General features: G+C 31.8%; 1 protein-coding gene across 3 annotated transcripts in view; it reads left to right on the top strand.

The window, feature by feature from the left end:
* The window catches only part of LOC121132416 (muscle-specific protein 20), a 44,436-nt gene that overhangs the window by 11,019 nt on the left and 8,680 nt on the right, over positions 1-24,737 (top strand). Inside the window, exon 1 of one of the 3 annotated variants that reach the window (XM_040727833.2) lies at positions 3,300-3,323. The exons of 1 other annotated variant lie outside the window; for it this stretch is intronic. The gene's annotated coding sequence lies outside the window, so the exon portion shown is untranslated. Of the gene's footprint in view, positions 1-3,299; positions 3,324-10,643; positions 10,797-24,737 lie in introns of those variants that run through there. One more of the 3 variants, XM_040727809.2, reaches the window with a different exon arrangement.

The raw sequence follows: 24,737 nt of genomic DNA, 5'->3' as shown, positions 1-24,737 counted from the left end.
CTCCGAATTATTCCATACCCCCTCATCTCCCTCATCCTAAAAATAATGGTCCCCATATCATAATGATCTGGGGTGTTTTTTTTCTTCAAAAATGAATAGACGATAACTTCATATAGATAAACTTTACGTATTAAAATTTTCATTTCCCCAAAAGCAAAGGAGAATTTGATTATGGTCTATTAATAATACGCACAAAGTCATTTATTTCAATTGATTATATATTATTGTTGCCTAACCAAAAGGAAATTTATGTTTACTTCCAGAAATAGAAATTATATTATGTCAGAATAGAAACTATTTTATTGAAGTTTGCTCTATATACTTATGTACATGGAGGGATCATGGAAATTATGTAACGGATGTTACATATTATTATGTATTAGTACTAAGATGAGCCTGTCTCTTCTATAGAAGCATGGGAGGGGATGCATTTGGACACAAAATGCTGGTGATGTATAGTCCATGTTTTTGTCTGTCAAATAATTTAAAAGTTCAAATAAATATTTATAATTTATGTTTGTCTATTTAATTCGAATGTAAAAGTACCTAATTTGTATCCAGAATAAGAATTATAATTTCAAAAAAATCGAATAATTTTTATCAATAATACCCAGAAAATAAGCTAAACCCGAGTTAAATATTTTATGCGGTGGCCTCCTGGGTTGAATAAAAAAAAGTTTAAGTTCATCTGAAGTACTCCTGAACAAGTAATGTGTACGGCGATACTCCCATAGTTACGCTTGCTTTGAAGATGACCGAATAAATTTGCACTCACACTTGAACCACTTTAGTATTGAAAATACCAAGATACAAATTGTAAAAGTTTGGCAAAAAAAATAGTTAGTATCAGTATGAAATCATATTGTTACATAAAAATCCTCTCAGTATGTTCTTAGACCAAATTTATGATCAATTAATTTTTTGACTTTTTTAAATTACAAATAAAAAGGTTTTTTTATGATATACTTTGGAAATTAATCCTGTTCAACCCTATGTCAAAAAACTAACTTACTTCTAACTTGCCTAAGTGAAGATCGCTTAATACATGCACTAACAACAAAACAACTTTGAAATTACTGTACCTTCAAAAAAATTAGTATCCTGCATAATATCCAATGCTTCAATAGAATGCTTATGGGCCATAGGTACTTCAAAATATTACCAAAGTAATATTTGATATTATTTTTATAGTGTAACTAATTGGCTGTATTGAACAGATTAAATTATCATAAGTGTTCATATAAATTGAAATCAAAATTTTACAAAAGTTAAATGTCAAATTAGTTATACAATGTTACTATTTGGCTTAATTGAACGGATAAAATTTTTATAAGTGTTTGATTGAGTTGCAGCAATAAGTGTTTATTTCAAATGCAGCAATTGAAGACGAATTAACTGGCTAATGCAATCTCCCCCTTCATGTTAGTACCTTTAAAATTATGGAATAGATTGAATTCTCATAATTGTTCATCCAAGACGAATTAAGCATGTATTGGAAAAAGAATGCATTTTGTTCTATTAAGAGATATATATTTTTTTATTAATATTATCCAAATGTACATAAAATAATTTCTACCTAAATGAGAAAATGCATTCTTTTCCCAATACATGCTAATACAATCTTCTTCCCTGCCATCCTCTAATTTTTAATAATTGAGCGTTAGAACAAACACTTTTGCTAGGCAGAAAAAAACGGAGGAGGAGGAGGGTGGAAGAGGAAGATTCAAAAGTTTATTTTTGTATATATAAGATTAGGGGTGTACAGATGCATCGGAATTGACTCAATACTACCGAATCCACCGATAGATTGTATACTAATTCATTTACATTATTAAGCCAAAAAATGACGGTTTTCTATTTTTTTTTAAATTTGACTATTTCAAATAGTCAACCTTTAAAAGGAGGTGAGGATCATACTATAGAATATATAATCTAGGTGCCCCGGATAAAATAAATGTCTCCTCAAATTATATTTGAACATTTTTAATAATTTTGTTATTTGTTAATGTATTTTTTTATACATAACAAAGAGTCAGAAGTGGTAATGGAATCGTCCATACAGATGGCATCGGCTTAAATTTTTGTATAGGTACATTCCTAATTAGTATCAATTTGAAATAATTAGTCATTTGTATTTTATTTTAAATAAATGCCTTATTCGCGCATCAAATCGCCCAAAAAAGACAAATTTCTTCATATGACATACCCTAAATCTCGTGAAATTTAAACTTGAGTATTTGAAACTGCATAATTTTGACCACCAAATTCTAAGTTTTTTTATTTTTAAACCAGGTCTGTAACCATAATAAAATTTGTAAATAAATTGTTTTTTTGTTATAACAATAATAATAATTTTTAATTTTGTGCAAATTTTTTCCTAGAGAAAATAAAACTCAATGTCAACTCAAGCTACTCAAGCCGCAAAAATAAATTGTAGTCATGCCTCTAACTCAGGTTCTAATACACTTTTTTGGATATAAATATGGTTGCGTGACTTGATGAATTGTCGTCACAGGCATTAGCTAAAGTAACAAACAAATAAGTAAACAAGCTACGACTTATGTTAGGTATTTTGTTTCAATCTCTTAGCCGCAAGACGGCACCACTGATCTTGGCTATATAAACAAACAACCAATAAATGAGCAGCCCTCATGACTAATAATTTCCAATCGGTTGATTTTTTAGCTTGTCCGTTTTTTTAGAGTTTTCAACATGAAGAGTGTATTTTCTTTTCTTTAGCTGTTATCATTATTATTTAATTCATGAGAGTGCACTTCCTTTTCAATTACATACAAGCTGTCATTAATACATACAAACCGGATTGAACATGTACTCATAATAGACGGAGAGTTGCCCTGATGATTTTTTGTGGAGTAATAGTTTTTATGTCCTTCTTGGAATCAGAGTAGAATTGAGGACCAAGATCAAATAAATTATTGCATTTTTTTAAATGTTCCTTTAATTGGTTAGATGGAGTTGCACTGATTAAGTATATGTAAACATTATAGTATTACATTTATTCAATCTAACCTAGGAATCTGTTGGGGAAATCCATATACATAAAGTATATTTCTTTCTCTAGGAATCACCGGGGCGGAACGCACACACATCAAGTTCAAGAGAATAACTCCCGCATTTGTCCGAGTTTATTTCGCTCTCCCCCATCTTTATAGCAGGCTGAAACACCATGACAGCTTAGCTTATTCCCGCAAAAACATTCTTCAAGTTGTCAAGGTACCATATTCATTTTCGGTTTTTTTATATTGTGCTTGAAATGCTATCAATCGGATAAGAGCGGTGTTTACTTCAGGATTGTTAAAAAAGTAAGGTGACTTTTAATTTTTTTAGGTAAAAATATATAATTTATTCATCAATTTCTATGTTGTCATCATCAAACAAGATATAGAGTCAATCAAAACACTTTTATTCATAAAACACACTTTTAAATAAGTTTTATTAATCCTACTTTTAATTTGGTGATTGCCTTAAGGGTAAAAAATGACTCTGAACGATAATAGTTCCTAATTACTATAATCCCAAATATTTCAGAAATCAGACGACTTCGAGAAGAACTCAGATCCGTTTTAAATTTTGCGCTCATAGAAAAATTCAATATTTGTCTTCAATCCATTTCTACAAAATTCCCTCCCCCTTAATTGTTCCTCTGTGTAGTCATCCACTGAGGAATAATGAATATGCTTCCATGTAGAACGTGCATTCCCAAGACTACAAAGCTCTTTTGATCTATAATTGAACTTATTTAAATGATAAGTAGGATCTAAAAAAAAATCCTGTGATAATCGAGAAATTAGTTTGTTATTACTTCTATATAACACGTTTGATGCTTATAAAAATCTTATATCCACCAAAAAATAAAGTGCCGCCTATTGAAGACAATTTTGTAATCAAAGAAATTCGGAAGAAGATGAATGAGCAAAGTTTTATATTTGTTTCATTTATTGATGATGACGTTACCTCACCATCATAAAAATCTACAGTGCATTATGTAACAGCTGTTGATTTTTTGCTTCTTTTGTTGTTATCAATATTTTAACCGTTGATTGGTTAAACGATTACTAACTATGATTGAATCATTGTTCCATAGAGAAATGAACTAATTATACCTTGTTAACTATATTGCATATATATAGCAATCTTTCCTTCGAAAAAAAAAAGAAAAAAACCCTATTTAATCAATTTGTAGATCCCAACAAGAGCTAATTCGAATTCAATACAATGAACGTTCAAAACATTGATAATTGAGGACTTTTAATTATTGGAGTGATGACCGGAATACAATCATGTTAACGAAGTGTTATAACTAAGCCATATCTTTCAATTCAAAGCTTTGATAATATGTGCAATTGTACGATATATTCGCTAATTATTAGCTTTTCTATTTATTTAATAGATATAAAAGAAAAAATATTGGTTCAAATTAATGTCTAGTGTTGATCTTATATTTCATGTATGACCCACTAGCAAAAAGAGGGGAAAACGGTTGTGTTTTTTTTTTACAATAGTTTCTACTAATTATAAATTATTGAATTTTCTATTGAGGGTTTTTTGTAAGCCCATGGTCTATATGTTTTTGTTTCTTTCTTTTCTCTTTATTGGTCTAGGGAAGTTACATACGCAAAAAATATATACATTATACTTTATAATTCGAAGGGTAGTAGGGAATAAGATCCCTCTCATATTTCCACAATAGACCATCCAGATAAGGAATTGTGATGGTGAAGGCTGAATACTTTGGAGCAGTCTCAATAAAAATAGCTCTCAGTTCTTCCTTTCTGACTAGTTCGCCTTCAGTTAACCTCCCAGCTTTTCTGCTCTTACAGCTCGAGAGAGCAAACTCCAAGCTCACGTGTCTTTGTTGGAGTTTAGGCAACATTTGATGTGACCCCGATTACTAGGAGAAGAGTTACGAACTAATCCTGTATTCCAGATATGTTAAAGGAAATACATTTAAAATTCCAAAGAAGTAAAACTTTTTCTATCATTAATTTTGGCAATTGAGTTATTCATTCTCTTTTTCTATGAAATCGGTAGGTTTTAAACTTTTTTTTTTAAACTTGTTGCATATTTCTTCAGCATTTTCCTTCAAATTTTATTCGAACGAAATTCTCAAATGCCATGGAATGGGCATTATATGAAATTCTGCGGCTTTCATCAGTGACTAACAATATTTACGAGAGTTGAACATTAAGCTGTTGAGTTTTTTAAAATAAAACTTCCCATTGCAATTTTGTCTCACCACGTCAATGGTCGAGAACCATGAAAAATACGGTGTTCCTTTCCATAAAATCCTTTGAATTGCTGCTAAGGATGGAGAAAATTTATTCAGATGATTATTTATGAAATCTGTTTCAAGCATAAGCCAAGTGTATCACAAAACTTGATGAGATAGTGGATCAGCCTCTGAACTATCAGATGTCACGTAAGATTAATTAAAACTTTTTGGTATATTTTTGGGATTATTCTGGCGAGTAAAGATAGTCATTCTCCGATGTGATATTTGGATTTTTTGATTTATGGTAAATAAAATCTATGAAACAATCAATTGAGCCAGCTAGAGTCCATTCCCATCGCTTTCTCAGCCAGTCAGGGAATTATTAGTAAGTTATACAGATCGATTCTCTTCTGAAGGTGAAATTTTCCCCAAAAGGAGATGATATATTCTATTGATAGACAATACCGGATGAAATATGAACACTTACTAATTTAATAATCAATGAAGGTTGAGTGATTGAAATTAATTCATATTTTGATGTATAAAGGCCTAAACAATTAGTTACAAAGCAAAATAGTCCTGAGCTCTCTTGCTTGCGTTCAACAGCTGTTAAAGTGACGCTTGAACGTGATCAACAAATTTCCTTCTGCACTCTCCAAGCTGTTGTCCATCTCCAGGACCACCGTCGACGCTGTAAAGCAAGTCTAAAACGTTTGTCAAAAAGGCCAAATTGGACCTACAGGAGTTAAAGAAAAGTCCATGAGGGCTCAAGAAATAGATCTTGGGGTTGCACAATAGACTTTCAGGAAATCTATAAAAAAAATTGGTGGAAAGAGCCATGTGGGGGCCACTTTTGACTAAATTGGGTGCATGTCGAGGGGAAGGCCTGTAGTGCCTGTCATCCAAACACAAGAGCCCTCAAATCCACTGTCAGCTAGTACTGGGACACCATGACAGAAGACTACATCTGCAGCGGGTGCCAGGCCTTCTGTTACCGACTAGAGGGCATCATTGCCGCTAAGTGCGGCTACAGTAATGATTAACAGAGCTCAGACACACATCTATTTATAGATTTAATTTTGTTGAAGTTGAGTTGTTAATCAAGAAATGATAGCATGTTGAATTTTAAAATTCAAAATGCTCAAATTACTATGGACCACTCGGTAAACTAAATGGTTCAAATTGGAAAATATTAAAGTACATTAATGCACATTAAACCCTGGGGAATTCATAAACATTTATTGAACCAAATAATTTATATTTGTTTATAGACCATCATGCACTTAATATATGAATTAATATTGATTCCATCAAACATTCAATTAGTTCTAAGGATAATAACTTAGAAAAAAACTCTGCCAATTGAATAAGAATAATCTAACTTAGTAGCAAAACCCGATAAATGTAGTTAGTTAAATATTTATTACTGCTTGCCATACATATATAAAATAAAATTTTACAAATATAAGGCAAGGAACACGACCACGTAACGGAGTAATTCTACTACTACAGCAGATTCTAAAACCTAGTTTGCTTTAAAGTTTTGTTCAATAATATTTTTTATTTTTTTACATTTCATTAATTTTAAATACAAATGACTTTGTTTTCCTCATTCATTGCTTGATGTCTCTCGTAAGGTAGTGCGGGGCATCTATTGATGAGATGATCCGTACTTTGCAGTTCTTCCATACAGACAATACACGTTGAGCTTATGTCTTTTCGCTTGCTTAAGTGGGCTAGAAAAGGGCCTGTGTAAATCTCGATTTTTCTCTTCCGAGCTTGATACACTTTGACTTCGGCTTATTAAGCACCTAGTCACACCTATGTGCATCATATGTGTGGTATATTCTGCCACTTTGCCATCCATTTCTGAATGTGGAAAGTATTTTGATTTTTGACCCACAACCCTGACCCGTAGCCCACAACCCTGATTACTCCGTTTTTAAATTTATTAAGTGAACTATACATAATCATATTCCAAACGCCCGGCGATAGAACACCCCCTTGTGGAATCTCACGGCTTGGATTGACACAAACTTCTTCGCCACTAAGCTTGGCTGTGACCAATCGGGTACTAAGTAAATTTTGTACCAGGATCTCATATACCATGTAATACTGAGTTTTTCCATTGGTGCATCAGCTGAATAAGACTTTATATAATCAAATGCACCTGTACAATCAAAACTGACAACAAGTGTGCATTGTTGTTGATAAATGGATTTTTCCATGGTATCGGTCACTTGTAAAAGAGTTGATGAACGTTTTGTATAGGCATGTTGTGAGTGGAGTGTTGGAATGACTTCTTCAACTTCCCAGTGTAAAATCCGCTCAAGTCCTTTAAGCATAAAGTTGGAAAGAGTTATTGGTCAGAAGGATTTGGCCAGGATATAATCTTTTTTACCTGGTATTGGCAGTAACCTTACCATAATTTCTCCCTACATCTTCTTGTATAACCAGTAATGAGGATGGCTTTATAAAGTTCTGAGATATAGGCGACAATGCTGTTCCCAAGTTGTTGCAGTACAACTGGTTTCAGTTCATCAGGGGCCGAGCTTTTGTATGAGCCAAAGGAGTGAAAGGATTCGCTGACCTTGTTGCTATCCAAGAAGTCTATGTTAAAATCATTTACTTGTATGGATGTTCCAGAAGACGTACTGAGTCTACATTGTAGGAAATGAGTTTTCATGGGTATTTTTAGTGATTGGGTAGGTGATTGCGCGTAGCCCTGATCAGTTTTAAGTAGACCAATAGAGTTGTACATCGTTTTTTGAAATTTTATAAGTTGAGAGATATCTGTTGGACCTTCCGCTTTGCTACAGAAACTCCTCCGTTAATTTATCTGCTCTTTTCTTAGCACTGAACGATAAGTATACTTTGCGATAACGTATTTTTCTCTGTGGAAACTACAATGACGCATTGGTTCGAGTTTTCTGAGTTAATACCTTAGGCTGGCAAGATGTTTGGTCCATCAGGGAATTGATTTTACTCTGATAGTTTTTCGTTTTGGACACCCAATATCTAATGCCATGTTGATAGCCCTGTTAAGCGATTCAGCGAACTCATCAATAACCTTTGGGTTTGAAAGTATTACGGGTAATGATACTGATTATGTGTGGGACCTGAAGATGTCCCAGATAGTCTTTCTAAAATTTCTTGATTGCTCCGCCATTGACATGTATTTGCCGAATCCAAAAACCATATATCTATGGTCAGACATTGATGGTCTAAGATCTGCATACCATCCTGTTGAAGGCACGTTGATTTACAATTGTGGTGTTGATGGTTGAACTGGCTCGTTGGGGGATGAAAGTAGGCTCGTTTTCCTCGATTATAGCAGTCAGGTTGTTTTCATCAATGATTTTTTCCAGAGACTCTCCTCTTGTGTCAGTTTCTCTACTACCCCGCAGTTGACTGTGGGCATTTGAGTCCATAGCTAAGTGAAGTGGTTTTTCTTGTAGTTCACTAAACTTAATGAGACGTAAAATGCTTCATTTTCAATAGGTAATAATTGGTCAAGGTAAGCAACAGAGATATACGTTACTGGGCTATCTATTTTCATACTTATCGTGCTGAGGTCTCTCAGTACGGAAAAATGAGGAAAATTCTGGAATCGACTCTGATGGCAAATGGTTAGCAGATCGTATAGAAGCCCTTGGACTTCATTCAGGGGAGTCGTAGATTGTAAATCCTCCAAGAGCTATACTTTTCGTTGTGCCGTTATTGAGATATGGCTCAGTTATTTGGGATATTTCTGATGTTCACAATTTGAGCTCCGAGTTTGTGCTGTAGAGTATTGAGTGTTAATAAACGAGCAGCTAATCATCACTATTTTTTTGGCTGTAACTAGATCCATTATTCCGCAGCACTATCAAAGAACTTGTAAATATTTTGGATTGCTTTTTTGGACTCTTCCTAGGTGGGTTAATAAATTCTGCCTTTAGATCCTGATCGACTTTTTCCGTACTTGGCTGGGATGTTGCTTGTTCTCTTGGTACGTCATCTTCATTGAGAGCTTCAGTTCCTATACAATTGGCATCAGTTTCAATTGGCATCAGTTGTACCATTAACATCCATTGATTTGTTGCCACTACTATCAATCTCAGTATGTTTACTAACTTCAGTGTTATCTTTGTTGGCAGTGGTGGTATAATCTTTTATGCTAATATCAATAGTTGTTTTTGATTTATTAACATCTCCTTGATTTGGTTTTGTGGTGTTCCCCTCTACTTCTTCTTCCTCTTGTTGGATAATGGGTGCTTTCCTTGGGTCTATGAAACGTACCTTTCCTAGTGAGGCTATTCTGAAAGTGAAGTCTATCAATTGCAGGGCTTCAAATGCTAGTGGCTCTACGCATATATAGATGTCCTTACCAAAGTTAGTCATCTCAGGTTTTGCAAGGTCCAACGTACCTTTCATCTGAAGAGTATTGCATTGGTTTGATATAATACGAGCAAGAACTTCGTCTTCAATGTCAGCAGTCACTCCACGAATGAAACCTGTGCGGTAATAAGGAGAAACTCGCGAATGTCGTAATCATTCAAGCGTTTTTATTTTTAAAGCAATAGTTATGTACCATTAAAGTTTATAAAATATAGTTTGAAGGTCATATAAAAGGTCAAAGGTCACCAAAAGGTCAACTCCTTTCTTAAAAATATTTTTACGTGTGTACTAGGGTTTTAGAATGACTTGTTAAATCGATTTTTTGTTGTATTTTAATGGAAAAGTTATGTTTGTAAAGTTTCAGTCTTCAAAGGGCGTTTTTTTTTTTTACCTCTCTAGCCATTTGAAAATGACTCTTTTTTAACGATCTTCTCTATTTGCAAAGAGATTCAGAAGTTTGGATTTTAAAGTTATGTTGCTCAATTACAAAAAAATTGATATAAGTTCATTTTCTCAATTGATACATTAGAATATAATCCTTATATTTGATTTTGGAGAAAAAAAAAATTGTAGCCCAAGGAAAACCTTTGTATACTCAAACAATCAGTGAAGGGGAGGGCATTGGCTTACAAAAACTCTTTTTAGGATGTACTTACACAACTATATTTTTAAAGAAATAGAGTGAAATGAATAGTTACTTATGTTTCTCATAAGAAACACATACATTTATATAATAAAGAAAATCACGGGGAAAAAAACATTAGGGAATTTAAATATCACATTTCTATATTATAAAAACACAAATATGAATGAAAAATAATAAAAAAACTCTTGCTAAACTATATTTCAGTGCATTCCAAAAAGACTTTACACTCATACAATTCTGACAGTTCTATAAAAATCATTGCATAACTAATATTAAAAAAAATCTAAAATCATTGGATATAGAGCAAAATATATTGAAAAATTATACATATACAATTAAAAAGTGTTAAAAGAAATACGCAAAAAAAAATCACCGTAAGTCTGGCTTTCTCTTTTCCAAGAAAACAAAAAATAAATAAAGAACACACTGAAGAAGAAAAATAATTTAGAAGAAAAGTTCAATCGATTGAAGAAGTTGTAAATAGTATTTAATTAATTATTTTTTCGACAAAAAATAAATTAAATTTTTCGCAAAAAGGTAAGATATTTAATAATCATTTGGTACTATATTAATTTGTAGAACCACTAAGTGCTTCTTGTTCACTAAGAAGGTGCTTTAGAAATTCATCTGATTTCCAAAAAAATTAATTTTTTCGGAAAAAAATTTCAGAAATTAAATTTTTCTAAAAATATCATTTTTTACTTTGTTGCATAATTTCCCCAAATTATCTTTTTTTTTAAAGAAAAGAAATCTTTCAAATAATTGTGCCCAAATTTTCACGTAAAATTCTTTACCCGCACCAAAAATAATTCGAGTAAAAAGGAAAAATTCCTTAATTTTTTTGGGGGGTTGGAACCCCTGTAAACGTAGTTGTATGATTCTAAAAACATATTATAAAAACTATCATTGATTTGCGAAGTATAATTAAACTAAGGAAATAAATATTTAATACTTATAATGTTATAAGGATTTATATGTGTATATACTAAAGGTTTTTTGCTATTTTAACTTGATTTATTGCCAACCACTCAACAATATAGAGAGAATTGATACTAAATAATAATATTAATACTCCCATAATTAAAAAAAAATTATATCGTTCAAATAATACAAAATAATGATTAATGAGAGTAAAACTCCTTAAAAATTAATTACATCTTCTTAATAAATATAAGAAATAATTATAATTTGTAAATAAATGTTGTAATGCTGCTAGAAGAAGACTTGGATCATCTACAAAATTAATCTCTTTTTTTGTAAACTAAAAATTGTAAATATAGAGTCGTGATAAGTGGTCAAGGAGCCAGGCCTCACTTGATCTTTAAGGCGTATTCAGGGCTCTCAAGTTTTGAATAGATGTTATGAGTTTATTCAAATTGTAGTTCTTCACTCATTGTCTTTCCTGTCGTGTTTATATGATATGTATGTTGTATATATATATACAGGGTGCAGTTTTACAATCAAGAATTTTCGAGACCAGGACATAAACCTTGTTATTTCTTAAATTTGTAGAGATATTTAAATTTATATACAAACCTAATCATTCAATCCAACCAACCTCAGCCTGAACCTCGGCCTCCAACTTGGCGTGTAGCCTGCTACACGCCTTGATCAGGTGATCTTTATTCATATTATTCAGAGCCTTAATAATGGAGGCTCTCAGAGAAGCCAAGTTGTTGTGAGCACGCTTGTTGGACTCCCTCTACAAGGCGCCCCACACGAAATAGTCCGAAGGATTTATGTTCGGGGAGCTAGAGGGGCACATTTCCTTAGACCCGAAGATCTCCAAATTGTCCGAAAGCCAATTAAAAAAATTATTAATTGTATAACTGCACCCTGTATATGTCTACTCACATTAATTTCCACCTATATAAACCCTGTGATCATTAGTACCTGAATGATTTTCCATATGTGTATATAGAATATATTACTTTTGTCTTATTCCTCCACAATCTCTCTCGGTAATTCTACATCCTTCTTATTAAGTTTGTGTCTTCTAACCTCGTCAAGGCACGACATAAATCAGTTCAGCGTGAAATTTTTAAACTTACACGTGACGTCATACAGCTGCACTCTCAAGTCTTTAAATATGTTTTGCCTTCGCACAAAATTATTTATTTATCTCATATTAAACATTAAACCACACTTCTAGCTTGTTGCGAGGCCTTTACGTCGGGAATGTCTGACTTCCATTTGGAATATTGTGGCTCAAAATTAGCCATTTTCCTTTGCCATGAATAATATTTCAGCTAATCTGTAGGTAGGGAGGAGAGGCTGGGTTTGAGTTAAAAGTTAGGGTTAAGAAGTTGTGTCCTAATACATTTATCTATTAAGCGGAGTGTTGATAAAAACTTGAAGGTGTCAGATTGAGGCCGCTTAAAAACATATAAAAATTGTGTTTATCTCTGCATGGAAATGACAAGTGAATGCACATTTTTTTTGTTAGCTGTTGATTTTTGTACAATGTACCTTTTTTCCTATGTTAATATTAATCATTTGGTTGTTGATTGGTTAAATTTAAATTATTTCTCGTTAAGCAATGAAATATTCCCTATTGTAATTATTGCAGTAGAATAGTATGACAGCGGGAAAAGATTGACAACTGATTTTGGGCCTTTTTTCTTCATTTTTTACTAGAAAGATTTCGAAATACAATTTAAAGCAAGTCGTGTAACAGAGTCCAAATTCTGAATAGATAGGTATACCCTTTTCCAAAGACTAAAAACCTAACAACCTATTTGGGGAATAACATCTTGGAAAATTAAAAAATCTTGTAATGTCTCAAAAAATGTTACTAAAATGGGCGAAAAATGACTTCAATAAAATTGAATTATCAGCCTCGCTGATTCATTATATACACACGGACACGTTTTTAGAATATGAAGAACCCAATTAAAGATAGATGTACTTAGCCTATTATTAGAAATAGTATTATGTTTGATAAAAACAAACTCTGTATGAATTGTAATGAGAGATTTTTATCATTTTTGAAAAGACAGAATTAAACTTTTAAAAAAAAATAAAAAATAGAAAATGGATCTTTCTCTTCATACCCTGGATATCAATGTCAAGGAATAATGATACTATTTAGTCTACAACATTGAAGAACTTTGGAAAAGTAACCTTCTTTTCTTGGAAAATAACGTCATGACATTTCAAATTTGTTCCAGTTCTAGCCAAAATAACGATATATCAAAAAAAAAAAAAAACATAAGTAATACCTTGAAGATGAACCTGATTTCTATATATTTAAGTACTAGGAATTCTTTTTCGGGATTTATAGGGGATTTACACCTATGGAAAATTACTATCAAATCCTGCTTTTAATTATTTTATAGTAAAGCTTGGGGAAAAGTGATTTCGAATTTTTTGCTTTTTTACAATACTTAATTCAATAGTGTTATAATCATCCTATTTTAGCCAAATATGCCACGTTCTGTTCTATAACTTATTGCTAATGAGAATTCAACCTCCTAACGCCCTTTTCGTGGAAGCCCTTGTACCTATTGCAAAAATATTTTAAACCAATGATCATAGGCCTATATTAAGGCCAAATTTGTACCCCTAAGCACGTAGTCCATAGACACGAACTGTTTGCAGTCACTTGGTGATAGGCCCAGACCAAAGTATGCATAAGAACTTCCCATCCGAGCTCCCGGAGCGTCTGGTGGGTCATCAAATATGTGTGTATCCCGGCGTTGTCTTGATGAAACACGAATCCTCTCCTATAAAAAAAAATCTTAAATTTTAAAGTATTTATTAATTACGGGTCTATTAACAAGAATACATTTGCCCGATTCAAAATTGAAATAAATGCCATATTTGCAGACTGAATGGATCATTTTAGTACCCATTTTTGAGCCCGAAATATGATTATCTCAAAATAAAATTAATATTATTCAAAAAGTGTTTAATGCACTGATTCTTTTTTTATTTAGATCAAATTGTTAATATTAGTCATATTTTCAACGAGCATCTAATAATATATTTATATAACATATGTATAATGTATATTTAAAACGTTACCAGATTCTATTAGACGAATGAAATTTTAATATGTCTGTTATTCAAATCATTTAGTAGAGTTGTATAAACAAATGCTTCAGTAACAGTCTACTCTGTATAATTTGAGACTTTGTTTCTTTTAGAGCAAATTAGAAACAATTCTGCATTGATAGTTAAGGAAATAATTTTCTATAATTTAATTCCTATAATTTCATAAAGAAATGAATACCCTCGAAAAAAATAGCAGTCATAATTATTTTGTGTTCTTGCCTAACAATTGTATCAAAAATTGTCAAATTTTGAAATTTTTGTAATAAAAGGAACTCTTTAAAGTTAGTAATTATTCTACAAACAGCTCTGACTAATACCACAACTTTATTAAATTATCAAAAGCATTGATGCCTTGAATATTATACTTTAAAAGTTTTGGAAATGTGTCTAAACATTCATTTGCAAATGTAGACATCAACGAAAAAAATATTAATATTATTGTCATAGGGGGCTGCAAGACGTTGCAAAATATATATTTATAAAGTTATTGGCTAGTAAATGCATGTGGTTTATATGTTTAAAATGTTGTTATTTCTTTTATAAGGAAAATTTTATGCACACTACTTAAATCGGCGTCTTATCAAAATATTTACACATATCTTGATATAATTTCTTTTCTCCTTTATTCGAAAGATAACGCAATTAGAGTGTGTAATTTTTGTACAAACGAATTGAAAATAATAATTTAATTTATATAAGAGCACAAAATCCAAAACTCATCTCAGTTTTTCTCTCACCTAGCTAAATTCTGAAATATCTGGAACTATACTAATTCGGGACTATTATCGATCAGAGTCATTTTGTACCATTAAAACAAACCCTAAATTAAAAGTAGGATTAATAAAACTTATGTATAAGTGTGTTTTATGAATAAAAAGAGTTTTTTCGTTGACTCTATATCTTATTCTGAACTCAATAAATTTCTATTTTTAGCCTGAAAAAGGATGAAAAACGACATTCTCCTTAAGACACAAATAATATATAGTGATGAGGAATATTATATTTATAGACTCATATACAATGTATGATTTAAAAAAAAGAAAGATATACTTAAATAATATATATATGCCAATTTGATGAAGTCACACCTCGTAAAAGGAAGATCAAGGCAATAAAAGGAAGATTGATCATCCATATTGAGGGATGTTCAAATTTGGATTCCGAATTCCACGAGGGACGGCGGAACGAGAATTCATCCGAGAAAAACTACCAAATCTCATAAGGAAGTAGCGAGGACTCCTTCACTGGGAATGAGATACTAGGATCGAAACAATAAAGCGATCCATTCTCGATGAATGGAGAATTTTAATATTTCAAAATGGGATCACTTAAAAATACAAAATGAAACAAAAATCCTTAGAAATACACATTTTTTAAATAGATTTTTTTTTTAAAGTTATAAGAGTCTATAGTACAGTGTCGTTTTTCATCATTTTTCAGCCTAAAAATGGGAGTATATCGATATCAGAACAAGATACAGAATCATAAAAAAACAACTTTTAGGATTGTTTTAAAAGTATGTAAAAAATGACTCTGAACGATAATAGTCGCGAATTAGTATAATTCCAGATATTTCAGAATTCAAAAGACTGAGAGAAAAATTGAGATGAGTTTTGGATTTTACGCTCAAAGATAAACAACACCTTTTTGGTTTAAACTCATTTGTTCAAAACACAATGTTCCACTGTGTATTGAATTACTCATGTTCTTTGTACTTAAATAGATGGCAGACCAAGAGGATATTCATCTCTCCAAAGAAGTATCTTTCATGAAAAGAGAAAATGTTATGAATTACAAATATTATATTTAATTTAAATCTATATCTACAATAAGTATAATGTTGTTCAAAAAATAAGACTTTTTCAATGCCTGATTTATGTATTTCATTCAATCTCTTAATCGTCTCTAATTAGCAGAAAGTGTTCGAACACATAATTATCTAATAATATCAAGAAAAAAAATTGTTTAACACATGAAATTAGTATCGTTGTTATTCTACGTATCTGTTTTTCAAATATTTTATCACGTGGGAGCTATCGGCTGTATCATAAATAAACTGTAGTTATGATGTAGCGTCTAATTGATCTGATTTTAACCCCATAGAGAATGTCGGATCTTTCTTATTGTTAATAATTCACCTAAAAGGCTATTAAAAAGACGTCTAACCTCTCATTTAGTAGTAGGTAGATATCCATTCCGTAGTTTGGTATCTATGCATAGTTTTCCAGTTGTTATACGCAAACCTCCATAGGTTTTTTAGAAATTAGAGGAAGTGTTGGGAGATGCGTCTACAAAAATGATTATTTATGATTTATAAAGATCTTCTAGAGTTTGATGACCCCTCAGCTCTAATAATTACCTCAATACGAGGCCTAAATCCCTGGACTATGTTGTCAGAATCGAGCTTGGTCCACTCCCTCTTGATGGAAGCCTCTAAAGATTGTACAATCCTGTGAGGAGTAGCTCACACTCTCCTCCAGACTCACCTAGATAGAGTAGTCCAAGTGGTTTGCATCTGGAAGGAAGGCGGCCACATGCTCATCTAGGTCTGGAATCATCACAAAACCTCTCTTTCACCGATTTTGAAAACAATCGACAAATAAATTTCCGATTTATTATTAAATTTAAATTATGTGTACCCCTAGATCAAATCAACCCTATATTTGAGTGAGTAATAGGCCTTGTATTCAAATATATGGGATGAGCTAAAATACCCAAGAATTTAGGCTAGAGTTTAATGCCTTTATTTGATAGAAGAAACGTATAGTGGCCCCGATATGGCCTTTCAAATGAAATCAATCAATTTTGTTAACTTTAAGTGTACCTTTCGAAGCCTCCAAAGGGTCAATAAGTATATTAGGTATATATAATCCGCACTCAATTTTGAGAAAAATCTTTCTATATTGTTTTTTTCTTGATATTTTTTACAAAAAATTACTTATTAATTCATTCATATTAATGAAAAACAAACTAGTTTTGTGTATACTCGACTTAAGTCGATGATTTTCGACTCGATTCAAATTGTAAGTTGATTTTTTAATAATTAAAAACCTGAGTCGACTTCATATTTTATTGATTAAGTTTAGCAATTGTTATAACTAAACATCATTCAATGTTTTGTGATTTGTGGCGTTACTCTCCCTAAGTGGTTTTCCTTTCAATCACAATTTTACTAAGGTTCTTTTAATCTTTTAGTATAAAAACTGGACACATACCACAATAAAAGTTATTAACATGGAGATTAATTCATTGTACAGAAATTAACTAATGGATAGAAGGATTTCGTAATTAATTAATGGTTTCTCTTTCTTTTTTCCTTTTATGATTTATCGACTCAAGTCAGGGCCATTACTAAGATTTCCCCAAAAATTGTCACCATTTTGAAATATATTATTTCTAAAAACAAATACCAACTTTGACGACTTTTTAGTGCCCCCATAGTTACAAGTCTAACTCAAATGGATCCTTAACGACTCGACTCGACTTAGCTCCTACTCTTGTCGACACACATCTAAGGAAATAGGATCATCTATTGTTAAATTGAGTCTCGCAGCACTTAATCTCTATAAAAGCTATTAATGTGCGATTTGAGTCAATTGAGCAACAATGGAATGACGAAATACACGAATTAAAATATGATTATTCCTTATGAAGGATAACATATTATATGTAATTTATGGTTCGTTATAGAAATAAAGGATAATGAGAGATAAAAACACTAAATAGAGAGTAAATCTTAGCTAGTAGACAGTAGTTCATAATTCTTTTATCACCTGCAATAGTTATGGCTGATTTGTTTAAATAATTGCACAAATTATTACTATTGTTTTCCTTTGAAATTTTCTCTCTTTTCTGTCTTTAAAACTCTGTGTCTTGAAGACAGTTATACTTGAAAATGCCTATAGTGTTTTGTCATATTTAATACCTAATATTTCATTTAGAAAATTAAAAAAAAATCATTGTTCGGTAATAAATTGTCTGTTACAATTACTAGTATAATATGTGATATTATGTATATATAGTAGGGTGAACCTGGAGACCGAATTGTTTAAAATTGAACCGGATAACGCTAAACTTTTTTTTTGGTACTCACTATTGATATTTTTGGAAACTCTCTTCATTTTTTTCGTATCAAATTATATTTTCCAATACGTCTATCGTGCTTTACCGAGGGGTCCATTAAAATCTTAACACTTTGAAATTTAAACTTCAACTACATATAATTTATTAATCAAAAATCGATTTCCAACAAAATTAATACTATAAATAATTGTGTGCCTGGGCTTTTTTAATCATTAATGTAGCCGCACTTAGCGACAATGATAGCTTCCAGGCGGTAGTGGAAGTCCTGGTACTCGCTGCGGATTTTAGTCCTCTGCCATGACGTCCATGGCTGGTATTGAGGGCCTCAGTGTTTGAATGACGGATATTGTAGGCTTTTTTCCTCGAAATACAATTACAATTATTCACAAATCTTTGACCGAAGTAACTAAATTAGAATACTCTTCTATGCTCTTAAGTTCATAGCTAATCACATAAAATATTTTTTTTGTGAAAAAAATTCAATGATTACATTTCATATATTAAATTTTAAGGAAATTTTTGTCAAATATTACACTTTTAGGAGAAAAAAAATTCAAAAATCTACAGTTATTTCCAAAAAATTAAATTTTTTGGAAATATATTTCAAGCATTAAATTTTTAGGAAAGTAATTCAAAAATTAAATTTTATTGTAAAAGAAAATATTTCTGAAGGACACTCCTGTAAATAGATATTTATCAAAAATATTTTTGGTTACATTCAAAAATCCAAAAATATTATTTTTATAGTTTTTTGTCATTTTGTCCAAAGTTTCATCCGCACTGTGTCCAAACAATCTTTACTCTTTTAGGGTCATTCACAATACAAAAAAAAAGTGTTAAGTCAGTATCATCCTAATCGAGTTGGAGCTAATAAAAAACTTAACACATCATAACTCATAAACTTATTTTCAACAGTTTAGATATTAATGGAATTCCATGTGTGGGTTAATTTTTCAATAAATGATTTAATGAGACAAACTCTCAAATATAATAGTTAAAGATAATTCAACTTTAATGACTAAGAGTGGGGAGGGGGGATTGTAATCAGGGGCGTACAAAGGGGGTGGGCAGGAGGGTCCCTCTAAATTAAGGAATTTTTGCTTTTTACTCATAAACTTAATGTTTGAAAAAAAATTTAAGAGCTATAGATTAGCTATGGATTTTTGATTTTTTTTAGAAGCTAAAATTACGATCCGATCAATTTGTACAAAATTACATATCAACTTATCTCCTTCAATTTAAAGTAGTCTTTCTTACTGAGGAGATTCGATAAAGAGCAAAAACGTTCCTTCCTGATAAGCCTCCTTAATTGAAAATCATATATCCAGCCAGTAAACAGTCTACAGTATTTACCAAACGTCCCAAAAAGATGGATACGGCCGATTAGGGAGTGGACTTTGAGGGCCTGGAGTAATCTTGGTCTACCAAGTAGTGTCAGCAGCGACCGTTTGTTCTCCAAGGCCAAACTGATCCGGAGGAGGACTACATACACACAGACTGAGGGTCGACAACTTTGATAATAAGCTAATTTGTTTGTTTACAATTACTCAACTTTATTCATTACCTCATTATTTAATTAATTAATTAAATACCTAGGAGGTTGTTACCTCAATAATATAAAAATATATACTTAATGTCTTTGTCACGTATCAGTGTTTTGAACTTTGATGATTATTGCTTGAAGAATGTGAATTAGCTCATGTTAAACTGTGAACAATTATTCCATAGTTATTCCAACTAATTTTTGATCTTTTTTCTATTTATTTTTGGGGAAACGATGCTTTCGAGATACAATAAAGGTAACGACGTAAAGTTTGCGCTTTATACGAATGATGTGTTTTTAATTAATTTTAAAAGTTGCATAATTTTTGGGGAAGTTTCCCAACATTTAATATACAAAAATGATGTCATTCAGAAGAAATGGAATATCATTCATAATATTTGTAATAGTATGTTAAAAAGACAGCGGTTGTTTGTGAAAAATATAAAATATTTACTAACCAAGAAAAATGAAATGAATTATAAAAACAATTAAGCTAAGTTACGAAGAAATATAGTTAGGTTTGCTCTGCTGCTAACTACCTAGGAAGGTGCATGTATGTGTGCAATAGTTTGGGGAGGGAAAAATAAATTTTGTACTTCTCACTTTATTTCAATCCTTAATAAGAAGTGTTACAATCATACGATTTAAGCCACGTATGCTTCGCTCTGTTTGATAACTTCTCGTCAACAAGAATCCAACTTCCTAGCGCCCTTTTCGAAGAAGCCCTTGTCTCTATTGGCAAAAAACTCGGACAGCAGTTTTCACATGCCTTTTTTACTTTTAGTTTGTACCCCCAAGCACGTTGGATGGATAGAAACATGGGTTAGTCCCACCGTTCCAGGTCTGAACTGTATGGTAGATAACTAAAAACTTCCCATCCGAGATGGGTGTGGCCTGGTGTTGTCTTGATGATATCTTTTTGTCTCGTATTCACCAATGCCAGCCGCTTCTGTTCGATTACCAGGTTCAAACGGTCGGGTTGTTCACAGTAGATGGTAGAATTGAGTTGGGAAAAATCGCTCGAGCCACTGTTTGTGTAACGCGTACCAAAAGAGTACATTTTCTTCATGGCTTTGATGCGTTATTACCTTTCAGGTAATAAAAATGTAAAATGTGTCAAATTTCTTTCTTTGAGACCTCCATAATTGATGTACGATCATTCACGACTGAACCATCCACGTGACCAATAATGAACAAGATATACTTAGTTTTAAAAAACGTGAGGGAAATACGAAATTACTTTTTTCTCAACCTAATATTTATGTTAATACTTCTTGTGTTTGTAATTAGGTGTGTTTTTTTTTTGTTTTTTTTTGCATTTATTACAAAACATAGATGACCTTCTATTCATCATTGTTATAACAAAAAGGAGAGAGTCGTTGTCTGCCGATGCGAGTAGTTTTTTCTTCACGTTAAATAATAAAAATACATAAATGAAGAAAGTCTCTTAATTCATAATGATTTTTTTGAGTATATCATGATATTTAACTTTTTTAATTTTTTTGAAAAAGTTATGATTCTTTTTAATACCTTGTTAGCAAAATAAAAAGATCTAAACATACGGACACTTCTCACATCTTTCTAGTTATTTTTCAAATATTTAAAAAAATCACATTATTTTATGCATCTAATTATAATTTACGGAAAATTATTATTTAGGTTAAGTAAAGTAAATGAGTTTATTTAAAGTATAGGTTGTTATGAAATAGGCAATGTCAACATCCTTCCAAAAGTCATCCATTTGTATGTAAATGTACCTTATAATATGGTTATATAGATAGATAAAATAATGGTGATTTCATTCTTCCTCCGTTCCTTTTCGAATCAACTGCTGGAAAAATACATTTCACGTCGTTACATTTATTGTAGCACGCAACCTTTTATTCTAAAAGAAACAGAAAAAATGCCAGAAATAATGTAGTAGTCAGCCGAATAAGTCAATAATACCAACTGCTATATATCCCTTATGTACTCGGATACTATCATTCTCATATTATTGCTCCCGACTTTATAAAATGAATTACATATAAACAACCAAGTAAATCCAGTGTGTTTTTTAGCTGGTCCCTTAATTTGTAATTGGTAGTATAAAGAAGGAATTTTATTTTCCTTAACAGTTGTCATTAATATTTAATTCCCGAGTAGTGAACATTCTTTTCTAAATATATTCAATTATATTCTGGCTCTGTGTCGACCATAAGTCTTTCCCCCAGAAGTGAATATTGGCCTGGATCCACTTTTGTGTTTTTCTTGGCCCTGTGGGTAGGTGCTCTATATTGTTGCCATACACAGAGATAATTGCCAACGTTGATCCATGCGAGAACTTTGGTGCCCAGAATTTTGATGTACTCAGCCTATATACTAAAGGGAACCATGCAGGATTTATGGCCTTCCCGTTGGATGCAACCAGGCCTAACATTATCGCTGAGCCATGGTGTTTGGTGGTGGAAACATATCAGTGTCCCTCTGCTACATCCCCCAATGTCATTTACTCGATCATTCTCCCTGTTGAAGACAGGGTCAACAGTAAAGGTCTTCTCATCAGAAAATACTTTTCTTTGCTCTTATATTAACAGAAGCCTCGGAATACACCGCAAAGACATTCCTCTTGCCGTTTTTAGAGGCCTGTACACCGCCAATGGGGTCTTTTTAATCTTCCTGGCCATATCAGTTACTGAGGAATTTGGCTTTTTGTTGAATGCCGACTTCAGGTGGTTGACGTACACGGAGAGTTTCTGCCTGCTCCTAGAGTCTTATGTCCTTTCCGAACATCCACTGCCTGGATACATTGTAAATCATCTTTCTGGAGCCCCTAGTCTGCTCCCAGATAGCCTTCTAGGACAATCCTGCGCGGAGGAGCGCTACGATCTCAATCCTATTCTCGTACTGTGTGCTCATGGTGGCGACTAAGACAATGTTTTTCTTAGCAATTGAAAGCTAATTATGTGTTCTTCAACAGTGTTCATCCAAGCATTGTACAAAATGACTCTGAATCTCTTCAGTTTTTATAATAGATAAGAGTAAATAATAACGGTTGGTCCGGATTGACATGTTTTTTATTAAACTCCCTCATCCCACCCCATAAATATGATTTGGTTCCTGTTCCCTTGCATACATATCTACAAAGAAAATAGGTTTTCAATTTTGTATGTACGGCCTGACAAATGTAGAATAATAGTTTATACAAGTAAACATATTTTCTGAATTCAGATAAAACACTTTAAACTATACTTGTGGCTTATTTTAAGGCCCTCTAGAGAGTCGTGTACATAGGCGTAAAGGAATAGAGCGAAAGAACGGACAGTCAAAAAATCAACAACAACGACGTAAATATAAGGGAACTCTAATAAGTTTCTCATCTGTGCACTCAGGGAGTCCTAAAAATTACAATATACATACATGGAGAGTGAACAATTTCCAGGAACGAATAATAAGTTGTATTTTGAGATAGTAAAAGTATATAAATAATAATTTAAAGATTATTATCATTGTCATTCTCAGAAATGATCCCATCGATTTTCTAAACAAATATTTGAAGAACTATTGTAATCATCATTATTACTTTTCTGATGCACTTCATCTACTTAAATTATAAAACTGTATGCATAGTGTGGCAATCAAAAATAACGTCGATATAAATTCTCCCTAATATTATAATATTTAAACAAGTGATTGAATAAATTAGCAATTCTAACTTGATGAAAAATAAAAATAGACTAAATCAATAAGTTGAAACGGATTTCAATACACAAAAATAAATTTTAAAGGACCATCTGTAATATACTAAATATTCACGTTCTATAGAGAAAAATATAATAGTCAAATAGATACAAAGTATGATTCATAAGTATATCTGACTCAAAAATGTTTTAAAATTAACGATTAATTATTAAAACATCGATAAACATAGGATTTAGATTTCTATAAACTGTATGAAGAGAAGGTTTTGATAGATCTCCAAGATAACAACACATTAATTTAATTTTTAAATCCCCTTACATAGTAAAAAAATTGTTGATTATTTTACGTGACAAACTCTTGAGTCTTTGGTTGGATTCCAATTAGCACGTTCGATGGTATTAATCCAACAAATTCTTACTATTTATGTCTTTCAGAAAGGTAAACATTTTCATGAACGAGAAGCCTAGAGACTTTTTATCTGTAGCTGATCTATTTTTAAAATACCCTGCACTACAGATTTGACATTATGAAAACAGGAAAATATATTGCCATTATTGGCTAATTATAACAAATAATTAAATAAGTACAATAATTAATAAAACCCATCCAAGACCATTCAAACACTTCAAATAGATCTTATGGCAGCTAACAATTTCAAACCAATCAGCAAGAAGGAGAAAAAAATATGTTTTTCTTCTAATGAGAGTCTTCTCTTTCCCTTGAGTCCTTTCATGTCGTTATCTTTGTTGTATAATGCAACCTTCCCTCCAAAATGATCAAGGGAGAAGAGGGAATCAAAAAATACATCATGGGGTATTTTTGTTTTAGCGAGATAACGCCGTACTTTTTATAAGCATAGGATATAAGTTTTTTTTATTAACAATTTTTTTCCAATATTTGTTACTAGCATTTTTTAGAAAAAATGTGCTTCTTGGTGACCTTATTTTTATCTAAAGAAAGGTTCTGAATGTAACATATTACTTGCCTCAACATTGCTTAGTTTTCCCCTAAATTGGGAAAGCAATTGCCCAATTAATTATTGATAGCTTTCACCCACATGTGGAAAATACACAATAGATTTAATTTTTTGAGAACAGCTGTGGATTTTTGATATT

Source organism: Lepeophtheirus salmonis, chromosome 1 (genome assembly GCF_016086655.4).
Source record: "Lepeophtheirus salmonis chromosome 1, UVic_Lsal_1.4, whole genome shotgun sequence".
NCBI classification, from domain to species: domain Eukaryota; kingdom Metazoa; phylum Arthropoda; class Copepoda; order Siphonostomatoida; family Caligidae; genus Lepeophtheirus; species Lepeophtheirus salmonis.
The sequence above is the reverse complement of the archived record's forward strand: the minus strand, read 5'-3'. Positions and strand labels throughout refer to the sequence as shown.